Genomic DNA, 20,327 nt, shown 5'->3' with positions numbered 1-20,327 from the left:
GGATGTCAAACTAATAATATTATACGCTGTAATGTGCGAATCAACGATGGAGTGTCTGACTCCTTGATCCTAAATGTGCGAGTTCGCTCCGGGCTGAGGTTGTCAATTTTTGAAAGACAGTCAAAAATCTTGACACTCTATATCATTAATGTTGCCGTATTAAATAATAATAATAATAATAATAATAATAATAATAATAATAATAATAATAATAATAATAATAATAATAATAATAATAATAATGCCGGCCTCGTGGTGTAGGGGTAGCTTGCTTGCCTCTTACCCGGAGGCCCCGGGTTCGATTCCCGGCCAGGTCGGGGATTTTTACCTGGACCTGAGGGCTGGTTCGAGGTCCACTCACCCTACGTGATTAGAATTGAGAAGCTATCTGACGGTGAGATAGCGGCCCCGGTCTAGAAATCCAAGAATAACAACCGAGGGGACTCGTCGTGCTGACCACACGACACCTCGTAATCTGCAGGTCTTCGGGATGAGCAGCGGTCGCTTAGTAGGCCAAGGCCCTTCAAGGGCTGTAGTGCCATGGGGTTTGGTTTGGTCTATGGGGACCGTCCAGTAGAATTCCGGTTTCGTTGCCAGATAGCAGAACGATCCGAATGACGAAATTGATAGGCAGGCAGCCTACATGGCACCACATTAGGTCTTCAACTTGAGAACTGAGGTCATACAAATATTATTATTATTATTATTATTATTATTATTATTATTATTATTATTATTCAGAACCCGCAGTGTAAGGGTAGCGTTCATGCCTCTTACCTGGGGGTCCGGGGTTCGCTTCCCGGTGAGGTGAGGGATTTTCACCTGGATCTGGTGGCTGTCTATTCAGCGTACGCGATTATTATTTAGGAGGTGTCTGACGGTGAGACAGCCGCCCTGTTGGTAGTGATTTTTGTTTTAAGAGGATATGCAATTGGGCAACTATTCTCTATATATCACTAATTAGAGAGAAAAAATTAAAGGAGTCCAATTCTTCGAAAAATCAAGGTATCGGCCAAGGAAAGGCAAGGGCAACGAAGGGCTTCAACCCTAATACCGTCGGGATCGAAAAAGAACAGGAGTTGACCAGGGAAGGTCAGGTATGATAAATGAAAGTGAGGAGCCAGACACAACTAAATGGAATCAACTAGACCTCCAAGAATAACGCCCGAGAGGATTCGTCGTGCCTACCACACGACATCTCGTAATCTACAGGCCTTTGGGTTGAGCAGCGGTGGCTTGGTAAGTCATGGCCATTCGGGGCTTTTGCGTCATGGAGTTTGGTTTCGTCTGGTTTGGTTTGCTTTATATTAATTAGAACACTGCAGAAGCGTGAATATGATTCGATGCCAGAATTTTGTTACTCGGTAAATACACAAGTATCGCATGTCTGAGTGACTTGAAATAAAACTGCACTGAGGTGGGATTGAATCCACCAACTTTGACTCAGAAAGTCAGAAAGTCTCCTGAGCTATTCATCCAGGCAGTTAAATTAATGTACACTTTATAACTCTTGAAACGGAATGTCTAGACACGGACCTTCGAAGTGGCCCAGGCGAGGCAGAAAAGACCATGTGGGAGAAGTTATCATTATCAGTACTGAAGTACGAGTATGCCATTACAGAGGAAGTAGGTGGACAGGACGCTATGTGGAGGAGGGCAGTTATCTCGAGCTGCCCACACGACAGTACATTGCAATATTCACTCTGAGGAGTAATACAATTTAGTCGGATTCCACTACCTACTGCAAATGAAAGAAGTTCTGATGTCAGTCCCACATGGATCGTATATCACTATTCAATTCACCCACTGGTTAGCTCAACGCCAGCGTTGCCAACACGATGGTTTTCCCACTAAATCTAGGTTGCTTTACCCATCACAAGGCAACTTTTTAATAATAATAATAATAATAATAATAATCATATTTGCTTTACGTCCCACTAACTACTCTTTTACGGTTTTCGGAGACGCCGAGATGCCGGAATTTTGTCCCGCAGGAGTTCTTTTACGTGCCAGTAAATCTACCGACACGAGGCTGACGTATTTGAGCACCTTCAAATACCACCGGATTGAGCCAGGATCGAACCTGCCAAGTTGGGGTCAGAAGGCCAGCGCCTCAACCGTCTGAGCCACTCAGCCCGGCAAGGCAACTTTTAACACACTGTGGGCAGTGGCAAATCTAGTGTGTTTCATGCTTACCTCAGTGGACATATTTTGTGGTTTATCAATTAAAGTTTTAAGCAATATGATGTCCGACTCGTTGGCTGAACGGTCAGCGTACTGGCCTTCGGTTCAGAGGGTCCCGGGTTCGATTCCCGGCCGGGTCGGGGATTTTAATCTTCATTGGTTAATTCCAATGGCCCGGGGGCTGGGTGTTTGTGCTGTCCCCAACATCCCTGCAACTCACACACCACACATAACACTGTCCTCCACCACAATAACACGCAGTTCCCTAAAAATAGAAATAGCCACACGAAATTATTAGCCATATGATACAGAGTGTAATAGTTGAAATTTAAGTTCTTGACGTTGACAGTCCTGATGCCATCAAAAGGCGAGCTGTGGAAGACATGAACTGTAGGCGGAGGCGAGATGTAGGGGATTCCCTTGAAAAATAAGGGAGTAAGGAACGCTTCAGTGCGTCTTTCTTCTTTCTTTCTTTCTTTCTTTCTTTCTTTCTTTCTTTCTTTCATACTGAAGTATCACTTCTTCAAGTATCAAATACACGTAAGGTTGTTGGTTGTTTTAGAGTCGTTGGTTCCTTTTCTCTGATTATTATTATTATTATTATTATTATTATTATTATTATTATTACATGCGAATAAGCCCTTTAAGACTACGCAAAGTACTTAGAGACGTGTATTTGCCTTCCTTTGTGCCCATATTTCTTTCATTCTTTTACTGTGGGCTTCCTTTCTGTCTTCAGATCAGGTTGTTCTAGTCTTCTTTGGTCTTTCCTCTTGGTCAACTTTCCATTTGTGAAGTTTGAATCTGAGGATTATACTGTTTTGGACATCTGCTGATGTAATTCCTGCCTGTTGCAAATCGGTTTTGATTTCTCCAATCAATTTCATTGTGTCTGTTTTAGCTTTAACCTACACTTGTTCTCATAGAATTCGACTGTTTGTTTCTTAAGTCTGTCTCGGTGCATTCTTTTAATATATCCATATAATGCGTTTTCTCACGTCACTGTGGATATTTGTGTATTGTTTGATTTGCTGTCTTCCTCTAAGTTGGTATTGTCCGTCGGAGGGTTTTGGGTCTAGAATGTTTCTTATGATCTTGCGTTCCCCTTTCTCAATGTTTTCAGTGTCTCCTATCCTGTTAAAAATTAGCGACTCTGATCTATAAAGACATTATAGTTTAATGACTGTATTGCAATGTCTTAGTTTTGTGTGCTCGGAGATCCTTTTCTTTAATCATTATTATTTAGAACGCGAGGTGTAGGGGTAACGTGCCTGCCTTTTACCCGAAGGCGCCGAGTTCTATTCCCGGTCAGCTCAAGGATCTGTACCTGGATCTAGGCGCAAAGATTAATATATCAGTTGAAAAAAAAGTATCCTAAATGGTCTCGAATCATGGACACAATTAATTTCTGGTGTAAAGTGATGAAATACTGCAATATAAGTAACAAATCCATTTCAGGGGCTGGCAACATGTGCACTGCCGCGCGTAGTATTGCCGTGGTAAAATGAGGAATTTGAGAGAATTTTCGGTCAGTAGAACATTGTTAAAACTAAAACCGCCCAGCTGAGTGGCTCAGACGGTTGAGGTGGTGGCCTTCTGACCCCAGCTCAGCAGGTTCAATCCTGGCTCAGTTCGGTGGTATTTGAAGGAGTTCGTGTCGGTACATCTACCGGCACGTAAAAGAACTCCCGGGGGTCTAAATTCCAGCACCTCGGCGTCTCCGAAAACCGTAAAAGTAGTTAGTGGGACGTAAAGAAAATAACATTATTATTATTATTAGAATTAAAAATAGAAAATGAGACCCGAAGTGATAAATTTGTTTTCATCGAAGTAATTCAACCCGTAGAAACTGTGAAAACATATCATGCATCTGTTTCTACTCCTGCTTCTTCCTCTGTGCCTTCTGTGATTCCGGACTATTAGATAAGTTCACCTTAAATATATATTTTGAATACTTTTAACCTTTGAACTACAAGAGTATACTTAAATTTCGCGTTGATGTAGTATTTTCGTAACTCAACAAAGCTTAAGGATGGGAGGGGGTTGGGCTAGTGGTTTTCAAGCGGGTCGTTTGGTGAGTAATGCTATTCTATTGTTCGCAACACTGCTCAACGCTTTAAAGCCAGCCTGATGAATACCCGTGAACTGGAGATACATGATACTTCTAATGTTCCACCAGAGTCGCACATCGTGTTAGGCGTATTTAGGTGACAAACGCGGATAAAGACAGTGTTGTCAACACTTGATGACGGAAAGTAGCTAAATATGATTCCCAAAATGGCGAGGAATGGCTAGATTTATAGAGTAGTTTGCAAGTAGTCGCTATATGCAAGGGTGTACATGTAGATCGTGAATGAGACATAGGTTCTTAAGTGTAACCGCCGAGGGAGAAGGAGAAAAATATTTAAACGTACATCTTGTTTTAAATAATACTGAACTCATCGCAAAAAATGTTCATCAACATCCGAACGAGTTGGCCGTGCGGTTAGGGGCGCGTAGCCATGAGCTTGCAATACCGGGTTCGAACTCCTCTGTCGGCAGCCTTGAAGATAATTTTCCGTGGTTACTCAATTTCATACCAGGTATATGCTGGAGCTGTGCCTTAATTAAGGTCACGGCCGTTTCCTTCTAACTTCTGTCCCTTTCTTATCGCATCGTACCTATAAGACCTGTCTGTGTCGATGCGACCTAAAGCAGTTTGTAATTGATAGAACCTGACGTCTTGGGCTCAGAAAGCCAGCGCATTAATCATCTGAGCCATTCGGCCGGGACACTCCACATAAACATCGCGGAGAGGTTTTGAATTGAACCCACACTTTTGGCACGCAATCTAGCGATTAGTAATAGTATACCAGCACGTCTCCTATACTGGTGACCAACATTCTGATGGTGATATTTATTCCTCCAACGGGACTCAAACCTGCTGTCCACTGTGTCAGACCATATAAACCATCAAGGCCACAAGGCGAGCTATTAAATGTAAACTCGTGTTCTATTCTCGAGGTGGTGCAGCTGCTTCCAAAGCTGTATGCACTTTTTTTTAAACCACATACCAGCACTCCTGTAAATCTTAAATTTCTTGCAGTGCCGGTAATGGAACTCGAGCCTCCGAGGATGGCAGCCAAGACTATGCTAGACTGTGGAGGTGGACGGTGAAGTAATTAGGAGGACGCAAAACCAATAACATTATTATTTGTAGTGTAACTCATGTCTACCTATGTAGCTTGCGTCCGATTTACTATTAAAGATTCAAAAGGTAAGTTCATAGTGGCTCAGATTGGAGTAAAAAATAACACAATACAGTATGAGGCAATAAGAAAGAAAGAAAGAAAGAAAGAAAGAAAGGGAGGAAGGGTTCTGCGCAGCCGAATCTCCTCAAAGATATATGAGTGGGTTTGTTATAGTTTTGGTGCGCTCCTAAATATGCCAAGCAATTTCCTGCTGTAGAAGTTGCCGTTCATCATTTTCTATCCATCGCACGCGTCCAGACTTCCTCGCGCACTCCCACACAATAGCCCGCCCGCACCCAGCACCAGATAGAACGATACCTTACTGGAGTTCGTGGGAGGGACCTTCGCAATCAATATATTGTCAGAGCTGATGTAAGGGCCACCGAGAAAGTTACCATCTGTACTGTCGCTATTAATTTAAAATATTGTCTTACTTTTAAAACTGTGGATAGAGTTCCCTAGTGTTACTATTTCACCCAGGGCATTGCCCCACCACGCACTATGATGCACATACTTCATCGCAGTGAATTAAAAAGGAACAACTACGTAACGCTCATATATCTTGTTTCTTATTGTTCCAAGTCTACAGTGGGTCGTAAAGAAAGATGTTTTTATATACGGCATGGAAAAAGGGAGCGGCTATGGGTGATCGTGATTCGAGGTAGGCTATGTGCGGTTGTGCACAATTAAGAGAGAAACTTCAAGGACAAATAATTTCTGGACGACGAAGTCTCAATATCTGTAAACTAGGCTTCCAAAACAAGTAATACGTTCTGATGATGGTGATGATGCTTGTTGTTTAAAGGGGCCTAACATCGAGGTCATCGACCCCTAATGGTACGAAATGAAATAACAAAAAGTTCAAATTCATCCACTGAACAAAATAAAATAAAAAATGTCATGAAGAATGAATGGATGGACATGAACAAAAAAAAAACAGTGGATCAGACTTAAAAAAAGATCGTAAATAACAGTATTACTGACCACGGGACCACTTTTAACGCACAATGATGCTTGATGTCTACAGGGTGCAAAATCCACGTCTAAGGCCCCACAGAATGGTACATCTCACGAGTAAAGTAGAACCATGGTATTTGTCATGTTGGGGTACTAATCAAAAGTAGCGAAGACTCACGGTGTTCCACACAAGATGGTACTACTCACAAGTATTGTACGCCCTACAGGTAACGCAGACCTATGGTGTTCTCACACAATGGCGCCACTCATAGCCAACGCAAACCGATGAGTTTCCTCACCTAGGTGTACTAACCACACTATCCCGTGGTGTTCCCCACATAGTGGGTACTAATCACAGGCAACGCAGACCCACGGTGTCGCTCATATAGTGGTACAACTCACAGGCAACGCCCAGACCCGCGGTGTTGCTCACATGGGTACGACGCACGGGTACTGGAAACCCCCAGGAGAACCCCCTCTTGCTGCTACTAATCACAAACCTATTTCGTACCTAATATAATAGTACTACTCGTAAGTACAGGCAACCCATGGTGTTCCCCACGTGATGGTACGAATCAAAAGTAGTTTCATGGTTCTAATTCAATCATCCCTTGGTCGCCCCTTTTAGTCGCCTCTCACGACAGGCAGGGGATACCATGGGTGTATTATTCGTCTGCGTCCAAGGGGGTAAAGAGAGAGAGAAAAGAAGAAGGTAGGGATCCGTCACTTCGAAAGATGAAGTAACGGACGAAGAAAGGCAAGGGCCACGAAGGGCGTGAAAATGAAAGACTCCCTAGGCCTCGAATACTCTAATACCGTCGGGGTCGGAAAAGAACAAGAGTTGACCAAGGGAGGTCGGACAGGATAGACGAAAGTGAGGAGCCTGGCACAAGTAAGGGGAAGCAATGCCAGGACTCGGCTAAGGTCCCCGTGGTTGCCAATCCACACTCTCAAATTGAGAGCCCCTTGGGCCCCTTTTAGTCGCCTCTTACGACAGGCAGGGTGACAGGTGGGTGTATTCTTCATCTGCGTCCCCCACCCACAGGGTGTGTAATACGTTTTACTTATGCCATCCAGTTACTTCATTCTCTGAGCTAAAGACATATTTCTGTCTGCTGTTGTTTATGTGTAAGTTTAGTCGTCTGACATTCTTTAGAAAGTCTAATTGGCTGATTTTTTCTGTCTTTATATTTACGAACATTTATGTATTTTATTTCCTGCCTTATTTTAAACTGCCTTCTGCTGTCACCTCGAAATTTCAAGTATGTTTCAGCCTGAAATGTTGACAGCACATCAGTGACTATGTGGATTGATGGAACAGACGTATAAAAATTCTTCTTGATACGCTTGTGGGAGCATTACGCTCCATTAGTAGAGCGAAGAGTGTGTAATACCTGTGTAAGCACGAAGCAGATCTACAAGAGGAAAGGAATTAACTTCTGCGAGACAAAATATGACCCGAAAGTGATTAATCTAAATATGGCCACTTTAAAATAAGTTATACATCGAAACGTCAATTCCTTTGATACCTGTTTGTTAACTAAATTGTGTATTCTTACCTTCATATTAATTTTCTGAATATACACGTTTAGCAGTTATTCAGTGTGATGATGATGATGATGATGATGATGATGATGATGATGATGCTTGTTTTTTAGAGGGGCCTAACATCAAGGTCATCGACCCCTAATGGTACGAAATGAGATAACAACAAAAAATGAAAAGCATCCACTGACCAAAATAAAAAAAATGTCATGAAGAATGAATGGATGGACATGAACACAACACAACAAAAAACAGTGGATCAGACTCAGAAAAGATTGTAAATAATAGTATTAGTGACCAAGGGACCACTTATAAAGCACAATGATGCTAATGGCACTTATGGGTAGTAAAGGAGAACCATGATATTTCTCAAGCTGCGGTACTATTCAAAGGTAGCGTAAACTCACGGTGTTCCAAACATTAAGATACTACTCACAAGTATTGTACGTCGTAAAGGTAACGCAGACCTATGGTGTTTCTCACACAATGGCGTCACTCATAGCCAACGCAAACCGATGAGGTTCCTCACCTAGGTGTACTAATCACGGGCGCCGGTATTCCCGTGGTGTTCCTACAGAGTGGGTACTAATCACTGGCAACTCAGACCTACGGTGTCGCTCGTATAGTGGTACAACTCACAGGCTACGCCCAAACGCGTGGTGTCGCTCACACGGGTACAACTCACAGGCAACGCCCATACCTGTGGTGTTGCACACATGGGCACGACTCACGGGTACTGGAAACCCACACTGAACCCCGCTCGAGTGCTACGAATCACAAAACTATAGAGTACCTAACAGAGTGGTACTACTAGCAAGTAAAAGCGACCGATGGTGTACCGCGCGTGATGGTACTAATCAAAAGTAGTTTCATGGTTCTAATACAATCATTCCTTGGTGGCCCCTTTTAGTCGCCTCTCACGACAGGGGATACCGTGGGTGTATTATTCGTCAGCCTCCCCCACCCATAGGGAGTGTGTGTTTGGTCCGTGAGAGGTATTTTATTTCCCTCAAGTCCGCCGGCAAGTCGGTTAGGACCCCCTTATCCGCCACCTGGGACGCGCCACGTGGGAGTATCACCTCTCCCCCTGCTACGCCTGCGTAGCAGGTTCGTGCGTTATTCAGTGTGTTGTCCTTGATTCACTTATCAAACATTCGTGAATACAAACCCATGAAGTACTAAGTTCGCTAAGATTATAGATCATACAACATTTTAAAATTCAAAATATGTTTTACCCTTCATTGGTGGTTTGAAATAGGAAGAAAACTAGAAATCAATCTATTTTTTAAAATATTTAAAACATTTAAGCCCAGATTTCATTAATATTGCTCAAGTGCGTTAAAGTTTAAATTGAGCACCACGAAACGAATTAAGTAGATGTCTTTCGATACATTATGGTAGGGCGACGCGGTCTATAGTGCAAATTCGTATAACTGTTTCGTTCTTCTCCGCGGGTGGTGTTGAAGTGTATGACAAGGTTTATCTTCAAAACATCAGGCGCAAAAGATCTCCGGTTATCACTTAACACATTCTTTAAAAAGGGAAGCTCCTTTCTACGTCACAAGACGCTGTTGGTGCACATTTAAATAATATTATAATATTATAATATAATATAATAATATAATATAATAATATAATATTATAATATAATATTATAATATTATATATGCACTCATCTTGAAATGCACTGGTACATTCTCCTCTAAGAACATCATTTATCTTGCACACACAGCGAAAACCGTCACTTTGTTTAAGCAAATTTCAAAGTTTCCATATTACACTGACGCCAACTATTCCATGTGATTGTTCTAAAAGTTCAACACTTCTCACAATTTCAATACTTGCATGTATTTCTAAGCTAGCAGCTTCTAAGCGAGTAATTGCACTCGATATAATTCCAAAGTTCGACTTAATATATGTCCGACTTGCTGACAAACTGTAGGAAAACTATTCCTGCGCAATCTTGATAGAAGAGGCAGAGTATTCCATTTGTATTAACTACAGATTTGATACGGAAAAGGAGTTTTGTAAATACTACTTCTCATTCGGGAAGTTGACGATGACTTTGCACAGCTACAGTTGTCGCCAAGCCGCCCACATATGACCGAAATACGACGTTTCTACGAAAATAACTCAAAATATGACCTTGTCACAAAAAATAGCCAAAATATGCATTTATATGACAAATAAAAATCACTTAATTGTGACTATAATCACCTGATTTGCATCAAAATCCAATCAGGCAAGAAAATGGAGACAAAGAAAAAAATATGACCTTTCCTAAACATCCGAGCCCTGCTAATTACATATCAAAATATGTTCGCTGCTCTTCCTTTCAAGCATTCAACACAGTCTGCCATTATGAGGAAGTCGTCAAAATAGGGCAAACTGCTAACTACAATTTAATCTAATTGAATCCCATTCTGCCATTCAACGCATTGAAAGAGCACCAAGTTCATCAAGGTCGATTATTATATAACGTAATGAAAGCGCGCCGATATCTGTCGATGAGAAGCGCAGAACACTTCAGATAACCAATCAGCGTTTCCCCGCAAGTGGACATTTAACCCCGTATGGGTAGTGCGGGGGAGGGTGGCAAAACGCATCCACGGTATACTCCGCCTGTCGTAAAAGGCGACTAAAGACAAGCCAGGGGTTTTCATTTTGGAAGCGTGACGTTTAGTGCTATTACCTGCCGTTCTCGGGGGCTTGGGTTCGATTCCCGGTACTGCACAGAGATTTCAGAATGGCAGAAGGGCAGGTGGCAGCCTGTCGGCCTCTCAACAGCTGGGTTCCATGGTTCAAATCCTTGTCACTCTATGTGAGATTTGTGTCACCTTTTTCCCCTGTACAAGTTCTTTTACGTCGCACCGACACAGATTGGTGTTATGGCGACGATGGGAGAGCGACTGGCTTGGAGTGGGAAAGAAGCGGCCGTGGTCTTAACTAAGGTACAGGCGCAGCATTTGCCTGGTGTGAAAATGGGAAACCGTGCAAAACCATCTTCAGGACTGCCGACAGTGGGGTTCGAACCCACTATCTCCCGCATATTGGATACTGGCCGTACGTAAGCGACTGCAGCTATCGAGCTCGGTTCCCTTTGCATTAGGTAATTGCTCAGTAGTATAGAAATTCATTATGCGGTGTAACAATTATTTGATAATGAGATGATTTTATTTTGCATTCTTTTGCATTTTCTTGACGATTTGGGATGATAAGTCATTATTTCATCTTTCAAGAATGCTTTAGGTCAGCATGTAGCATTTTGAAGAATTTTTATATAATTTTTTTAAAAAAATTATCCTTGTATTCCTTGTCAGACTGATAAATGTACACAAGAGACAACATATGAAATTATATATTTTTATTATGTTTGGTGAAATTTACTAAATGACTTTCTTGACCAAGCAAAGAGACCAGCATAGTTTTTGGTAACTAAGAAAGGGTACTGTGAGTGCCAGTGATATGTGCAGGAACACAATACAGAACTCTGATAATTACGAGAAAGTCTTTCCTAACGTGTCTCAAGCAAAAGATATACATCACGGTTCCCACCCGCCCCTACAGCCTGTCATTTAGTCCCGCGTATCTCAAGTCCAAGAACGAATGGAAATGAGAAGAGATTGGAAACAGCAGTTACATAACTTCCAGATTCGGTACAGAACAACAACAACAGCAATAATAATAATAATAATAATAATAATAATAATAATAATAATAATAATAATAATAATAATAATAATAACAGTGTTAAAGAGAGTGCGGAAAGGAAGTTTTTGTACAAGCGAGAAAAACATCTGGAAGCTGTAACGAGTCCGAAGAACAACAGGTGTTTCAAGGTGGTTCTGTGCATTACATCCAGGTTTTTTTTTTTTTTTTTTTGCTATTTGCTTTACGTCGCACTGACACAGATAGGTCTTATGGCGACGATGGGATAGGAAAGGCCTAGGAGTTGGAAGGAAGCGGCCGTGGCCTTAATTATGGTACAGCCCCGGCATTTGCCTGGTCTGAAAGTGGGAAACCACGGAAAACCATCTTCAAGGCTGCCGACAGTGGGACTCGAACCCACTATCTCCCGATTACTGGATACGGGTCGCACTTAAGCGACTGCAGCTATCGAGCTCGGTAGGAAATCATTAAAGGTATGTCCATCTTTATACACACTTCCAAATAAATTAGGAGATAATATTATTTCTTAAAAACAAGAGCTGTGCTGCGAAGAGAACAGGGATATATTATAAGGGGCAATCAAAAAGTTTCAGTTCGACGGCCGTACAGTCCTAACTCGGGATGCCAATCAGACAAAATCGCCGTGAGCATTGAGGCACTCATTCCGCTGAAGCACCAGGTTGAAGATCCCCGCGTGGTAAAACACCGTGCCTGCTGCGTGAGGAAGTCCATAACCGGCTGCTGAAGCGTCGACCCTTCAAGGCCTTTATGAGGACACTGAAGGCGTGGGGAGAGATTGATGATGATGATGATGATGATGATGATGCTTGTTGTTTAAAGGGGCCTAAAATCGAGGTCATCGGCCCCTAATGGTACGAAATGAAAGAACAAAAATGTCAAATTCATCCACTGACCAAAAAAATAATAATGTCGTCATGAAGGAAGAATGGATGGACATGAACCCTACAAAAAGAAAACAAAAAAAAAGGAAACAAACAACCAAAATACAGTGGATCAGACTCCAAGATCATACAGAATTGATTACTGACCAAGGGAACACTCATAAAGCACGATGATGCTTGATGTCGAAAGGGGTGCAAAATCCATGTCTAAGATCCCATTGAATGGTACATGTCGCGAGTAAAGTAGAACCATGCTATTTGTCATGTTGGGGTACTAATCAAAAGTTGCGAAACTCACGGTGTTCCACACAAGACGGTACTACTCACAAGTATTGTACTTCGTACAGGTAACGCAGACCTATGGTGTTTCGCACACAATGGCGCCACTCATAGCCAACGCAAACCAATGAGTTTCCTCACCTAGGTGTACTAGGCACGGATGCCGGTCCCACGGGCCCCGTGGTGTTCCTCACAGAGTGGATACTAATCAAAGGCAACGCAGACCCACGGTGTCGCTCATATAGTGGTATAACTCACAGGCTACGCCCAGACCCGCGGTGGTGCTCACATGGGTACGACGCACGGGTACTGGAAACCCCCAGGCCACGCTCATGACTATTACTAAACACAAACCCATTTCGTACCGAACATAGTGGTACAACTCGCAAGTACAGGCAACCCATGGTGTTCCCCGCGTGATGCTATGAATCAAAAGTAGTTTCATGGTTCTAATTCAATCATCCCTTGGTCGCCCCTTTTAGTCGCATCTCACGACAAGCAGGGGATACCGTGGGTGTATTGTTCGTCAGCCTCCCCCACCCACAGGGGGGGTGTGTTTGGTCCGCGAGAGGTATTTTATTTCCCTCAAGTCCGCCGGCAAGCCGGTTAGCACCCCCCTATCCGCCACCCGGGACGCGCCACGTGGGAGTATCACCTCTCCCCCTGCTACGCCTGCGTAGCAGGTTCGTGGTGTGGAGAGATTGGGACTATAGGGCGGGTGCTCGAGTGACTCCCACTTGAGTTGGGGTACCTTCTGGATGAGGCTGGCCTCCTAGATCGAAACGCGACCCGCACAGAACTTGGTGCACCATTCCACAAGGGTGGTTTTCGACATACATGCTGCCCCATACACAGCCTTCATTCTCCGATGGATGTCAACCGGTGTTTGTCCTTGGGCAACCAAGAACAGAATAACAACACGTTGGTCCTGTTTGGACGCATTTGGTAATAACGTCGCCATAGTTCACGTGGCAGCATTTAATGCACGTACCTCGGCATGACACGACTACCACACTAATCCCTTTGCCTACAGTCCGTGCCTATATACCCGCATAGGAGTCACGCTTCGTTGTATGTCCGCTGCAGCAACGCGCTCAAACGGAAACGTTTTGATCATGCCTTATACTTGTAAAACGATTGTCACTAGAATTCAGTTTGGTCAAATATTTTAAAGTCATTTTTGACTTATTTTGTAGCATTTCCCCAGAAATTTAAGGGCATTGTATTGATAATTTTCTGTGATATTTTAGGTCATCAACATTCGCCCCCTAGTAATGAGTGTTAATAAACAAAGCCATGCGAATAACGGCCAATTGTGTTCGTAATTAGTTATCTCCTTGTTGAGTTGACTCTGAAAATGCTGGTTATCTACACGCTTCAGGAATCTGACTTGTCAGATCAAACGTGGGTATCGCTATTCAGCCCACTGTTACGACCTGTGTTGGTTTGCTCGATTGTAGGTGGCAGCGTGATCCCACAATGAAAACACCTGTAGCAGCTTGCATTTATCTTCTTTATTGATCTCAAGCCCGAGCTTACGTCAATTGAATTTATGATTACAAAGTCGTTCCTTTCGATATAGCCGTTATTAACTTTTCCCTCCATATCCTGCTGATTACGAGAATATATTTCACAGGACTTATTCATTACCCATGTTTATTCGTGGAAGTTAATTCCTTGTAAACATTACTTATCTCAAATATACTAGAGACAAAGGTATTAATTACTAAGAGAATTCCTCGTAATATCGTTCCGAGAGGGAGTTAATTGCGGCTCTCGGAGGAACAAGGCAAGTACTAAAAACCTCGTTATAGAGAATTTAAACCTTTCATATATGGGACCGTAAATTAGCGTCATTATGAATCTAACTCAAAAAAGGAAAAGCCGAATGAACACGACACGTTTTACTTGGCAGTACACGATATGTAACTTGCGTGCTGAGAAAAGTTTTCGAAGGGAAATAAATTTTATTCTACGAGTGTAGTTTACTGGCGTGACTTGGAAGTTCCGTTTTGGACCTGGCTGGGGGAATGACAACTTATCTTTATGTTTAAAGTAGTAATTAACAAATAAATTACCAGGATGTAATATTAGTTATAAAATAACGATGAAAAGAGCATTAATGGTTTAAAATGTAGATAAAATTAATCCTCAAACATAGATGATGATGATGATGATGATGATGATGATGATGATGATGATGATGATTCTTCATCGCTTTCAACCCAGCCTCTTCTACCAAAAATCGGTTTCGATCCCAATCTAGGTCCATGGGATTCTGAAAGGGAGAACAATCGCCACTCATCGCGTAAGCATATACAAGCTTTCTGGTGATAATTTTCCGTGAAAAGCTTCCTCTACCCATAATCTGCGCGCCAAGTAGGATAGAGTGATTAGGTCTGTACCCAGCCACCTTTGCCCCCAGGACTTAACTTTGTGCTCATTTTTGTGTAGGCTTTGTGAACCCACGGCTATGTGCCTCTCCAGTAGTGGAGTGGAAATAATGTTCCAAAATTTGTCGACCCCCTTACAGGATATCGAACCCTAGTCCTTACTCGTGAATCGAGGACGTCTTTAAGGCGCCGGTTATACAGCTCCTACATTTTAAGTGTTCAGTCGGAAAAGTCTAACTCTCGGCGTTATAACTTATTTATATAGGGTACTAATTATGACATTTACTTTTATTGAGTAATCTGAAATGGGAAATGGGACATTGACCCACAAGTTGTATTATTATTATTAGCCAGAAAGCTTAAAGTATTACGTGCCTATTATTTTAAAGGCATAATCCACGAGACCTACATAAATTATGAACGTTGAGCCTGAATCACTGAGGCGAGACATCCCTCTTCAGGAAAACATTTTGCATTTACCAAGATTACAACCAAAGTCATTGTGATGTGAAACTGGCGTCCATGTTGTTAATTTATTAGCTAGCACTTTTATTATTATTATTATTATTATTATTATTATTATTATTATTATTATTATTATTGTTACGGGGTTACCCGTGGAACAGCAGAGGTGAAACAAGGTGCGGGCTGGAATGGGTCTAACTAAAAAACCGAGAAACGAATTAAAATTTCATTAAAGGATATATTTTCAACACAGCCAAACTTAACAGATTTGATATAGAATTTGAACATACAACAAATAACAACAAATCAGGTACAAAACCAGGAAATCCAAGATTTAGAGATATTTTAACGATCTGGGCTTCGAGCCCCACCTTTTACGATTCCTGAGCTCTCAGCTCACTACCACACATTACCAAAGGGCAGAAATCCTCTTATTGTATGGAACACTTGCTCCCACCTTTTAACCTCAAGCCTCCCAGAGGCACTTTTCAAACACAAGAAAGAGCTGAGCCGCTCTCAATTTTTCAAGCCTATTAAAGGCAATACCAGACTATTACACTAAATTGCCATCAAGGCACGGCTTACATCAAATGAAACGGGGGTATCTCGTACCCAACCTACTGGGCCTCAGTGGAAAGGAACAGAATAATTAAATGGCCCAAAATACCAAGATGAATAGAGGCGTTGCTTCCACTCCTACATGAAACCTTATAAAACCTAAGGGGCACTAGGCCGATGACACAGGGGCTATTCCCAAACTAGGGAGGTGACTCGTATAAGAAAAAATTTTGAACACATTAAGAAGAGAAGAAAATCGGTTATGAAAACGTAGTCACCTCAAATCAAAAATGAAGGGGAGCTCGAGAGAGTAAAGCACTCTTTATCCCCGGTTTACAGTTAAAGTAATAAGAAAATTTTACATAAGGCGGCACTAAGTTACATTTTTGGACAGGTAGGTTACATTGAAAAGGTTTCGGACCTTCCCCGAGGGTTAAACTGCTGAGCTAGCAAGAAATAAAGATGTCAAACGGCCATTACCTTTGCTGAAGAGCTGCTGCCCGAAGAAGGAGGCGCTACCCGCCCCCTGCTATACTTCCATACACTAAGCTAGATGTTGTTGAAGTGACGAAGAGCCGTGAAAATCAGCAGTTTTATACCCCCGTGGAAGATTCGAGACCTTTCATGAATAATTAAGACACACCCACAGGCGTTTATTGGCTGACGAAAATTTACGCATCAAAATTGGAGAAGAAAGGCACGATTGACTGAAAATTAATGACAGAAATTATTGATTGGCTAACTTGAAAACTGGCGGAAAGAAAAGATTTATATTGCCAACCCACAAATGAAAGAACGAAATTTAGTAAAGAACAAACTTATGAATACAAAATTTCTTCAAATAAAGTTCTACCACTTCGCACCAGGGTGCATGGTCATAGTTTTGTAGAGACATCTATCAGAGAATGTCCACACTTCTTGATAATTAGTAAACAAAAGCAGTTCGAAATTAACACAGTGACATATTCTGAGAAACTGTTGAAATAATTCAGTTTTTAAAGTTCCGAGTTTCTGCTGTAGGGGAGTACTTTAAGACGGAAAATTCAAAAGTGCGGCTTAGAGGTGTACCAACCGGTACAATTATTATTATTATTATTATTATTATTATTATTATTATTATTATTATTATTATTATTATTATTATTATTATTATTATTATGCGCGAGTGGGTCACTTAGGACCACGCTAAATCAACATTTGTTGAGCTTTCCTCCCTGTCCAGTAGTTCTTCATTTTCATCGATTGTTGTAATTTCTGTTCCACGTCGTGTTGGTGCCTTCTCGTCTTCCTCAAATCGCCTTGTGTGAATAATTTTCCTGATTACATTTCTATCCTGCAGATTTAGTGATCCTAATTCAGTGAGGTCTTTCCCTACTTGCTTATACCATTTTTATCTCGTACGTTTGATTTGCAAAAATGTGTGTATTGGTAAGTAAGTTTAGATATTTTAAAGTATGTTTCTTAGTTAGGTTTGGGGTAATGTATTCCGTTTTATTATTATTATTATTATTATTATTATTATTATTATTATTATTATTATTATTATTATTATTAGAGAAAATGATAAGACAGTCTTATAGACAACGGGTATAGATATCAACATAAGCTTATTTCCTGTCTTTTGCCGTCATTGAGAGGATTGAATGGATTAAAATCAGTGAACTTCCGTGAACTCAGTGAATTAGTAGGACTTGCAGCGAATAGTCACGTTACAGTTGCCATGTAACACTGCAGGTCCCCGTATCAACACTTCGGTAAAACTACAAGCTCTCTGTTAGGCTACAATTGGCAAGTGTCATTCCTCGAAGACGGGGAACACTTTTCCTCACTCTTATTTAATAATAAAGTTATTTGCTTTACGTCCCAGTAACTACTTTTACGGGTTTCGGGGACGCCGAGGTGTCAGAATGTAGTTCCGCAGGAATGAGTCTACATGCCAGTAAATCTACCGACACGATGGTGACGTATTTGAGCACCTTCAAATACCACTGGACTAAGTTAGGATCGAACCTGCCAAGTTGGGGTCAGAAGGTCAACTGTCTGAGCCACTCAGCCCGGTTCATTCTCATTCTACATGCACGTAGTTAATCTAAATTACGAATTCAATGTAACTTTTCATTTAGACCATTCAAAATAAATGTTGTAAACAATTTGATCGGAACTGATGTACCGTAGTCTTCTTTTTAGAAATAACAAGGCCGAGAACACAGGAATGCTAATGTTACGATCGCCCAACAAGCAGATACATTTCATTGGCTGTCTGTCTACACCAGGTACACAAAACTTTTGGAGGTCACTGAACGACGGACGCACTTCTCGGTGGTCCTCTTACTTCTGTTTGACTCCCGGCCACTGTCACGCTCATACATATTCAGATCGAAGCTTGTCTTTCCCCTGTCCCCAGATCGCCCACACGCGTCGTTCGAGCCTCGCGAGCTATCGCATTGCAAAGGATTTACGATTTTCTTTATTATTTCCATTTGAAAGGTTGAAGAAGATTATGAGCGGCTAAGACAGGGAGTGTCAGTGGCTAGCGAAGCTGTCAGTTTGGAATATCGATGCACAGTATAAGGAAGACTGTAGTTCAACAATCATTGAAGTACTCTCAGAGTTTTTATCCCTAGAAGAGATGAAAAATACCCTCTTGTATTATTTAAGCACACTTTAATGACTTGGTAGTCGGGACGGTGTAGTAGGGTAGTAAGCAATGTCAGCGTTCGAAGCCCGAGTATTGTATTTTAAAAGTGGATTTATTATTATTATTATTATTATTATTATTATTATTATTATTATTATTATTATTATTATTAATATTACTTCTATTTGGCCTACTTTGGACCACGGCAAACAACTGAATTGCGGGTTAGTTCTTTCTTCCCCCAGAACTTCTTCATTTCGCTGTGGTTTCTCTTCCTCCCCTCTGGCCACATGTTCCTGGACTTTTCATTTTAATTTTCCTGGAACCCCTTGAATTTATCAATTTTAGATCGAAATATATCTCTATTAAGATTTCTTTTGGATTGATGCCAACTTCCTCCATGTCTTTTCTTTTTTCTTCTACCCATTTAGCAGTTGCTTTTAATTTGATGATGTAGTTAAAGGTTTTCTTTGTCAGTCGACTCTCGTTCATTCTTGTGAGGTGTCCATAAAACTTAAGTCTCCTCTTACCTATGGTGTCTATTATCTTCTCTGTCTGTCTGTATACATATTCATTTCTCCTATTCCTCCATGTACCATCTTTTCTTTTTACGGGTCCTAAGATATTTTTCAAGATGTTTTTCTTTCTTCTCTAACTCATCCTTTTCCCCTTTCTTGTTCAGTATCAGACATTCTGAACTGTAAATTCCCTCTGGCTTTATAACCGTGGTATAGTGTCTGATCTTTGCTATGTAAGACATCGTTCTTTTATTGTATTTATTATGTACTTATTATTATTATTGTTATTATTATTATTATTATTATTATTATTATTATTATTAAGATGTAAATTAGCTTTAAACCTGATATTATATAGTCTAATCGGTAAGGGAATTATTTATTTTATTTTAAATATTATTTTATTTACTTTAAATATACTTCTCGTGAATTTGGGTTACATGTAAACGGTGTAAATAATTACGCCCCAACCGTCAGTTGAGGAGTAGCCGGAAATCGAACGCGGGCCTCCGGGTAAGAGGCAGGCACGTTACCCCTATTTAGAGGAGCTTGAGTATTTTTGGTCCTGATTTATTTTATCAACTTAATAATTATAATTAATAGCACTCATTCAAGGAACTGGGTGTCCTAGTATTTTTACTAGAATGTAGACTAATTGTAGGTTTGATTCCCACCGTCGGCAGCGCAGAAGATGTTTTTCTGTGGTTTCCCATTTTCACACCAGACAAATGCTTGGGCTGTGACTTAAAGCCACGACCGCTACCTTCCAAGTCCAAGCCCTTTCCCATCCTTCTGTCACCGAATACCTTCGATGTGTTAGTGCGACGTTAAACCACTAGCAAAAGTATCTCAATATTTTCAAACAAATTCTCTCTTATGTTGTCTAGTTATTATGAACTCGAATGGCTGCTAGGAGGTGGTAAGTATTAATTTAAACGTGTGAGAAATTTTCCTACCATTTGCATCACTGGTGTTCACAGATGACTTCT

General features: G+C 41.3%; 1 protein-coding gene across 2 annotated transcripts in view; it reads left to right on the top strand.

Annotated features, from left to right (window-relative positions):
• LOC136871691 (breast cancer anti-estrogen resistance protein 3 homolog) overlaps nucleotides 1-20,327 on the top strand; it is an 877,056-nt gene that overhangs the window by 419,978 nt on the left and 436,751 nt on the right. The gene's annotated exons all lie outside the window — the stretch shown is intronic.

Source organism: Anabrus simplex, chromosome 4, assembly GCF_040414725.1.
Source record: "Anabrus simplex isolate iqAnaSimp1 chromosome 4, ASM4041472v1, whole genome shotgun sequence".
Lineage (NCBI taxonomy): Eukaryota > Metazoa > Arthropoda > Insecta > Orthoptera > Tettigoniidae > Anabrus > Anabrus simplex.
This window is presented reverse-complemented; position numbering and strand designations above follow the sequence as displayed.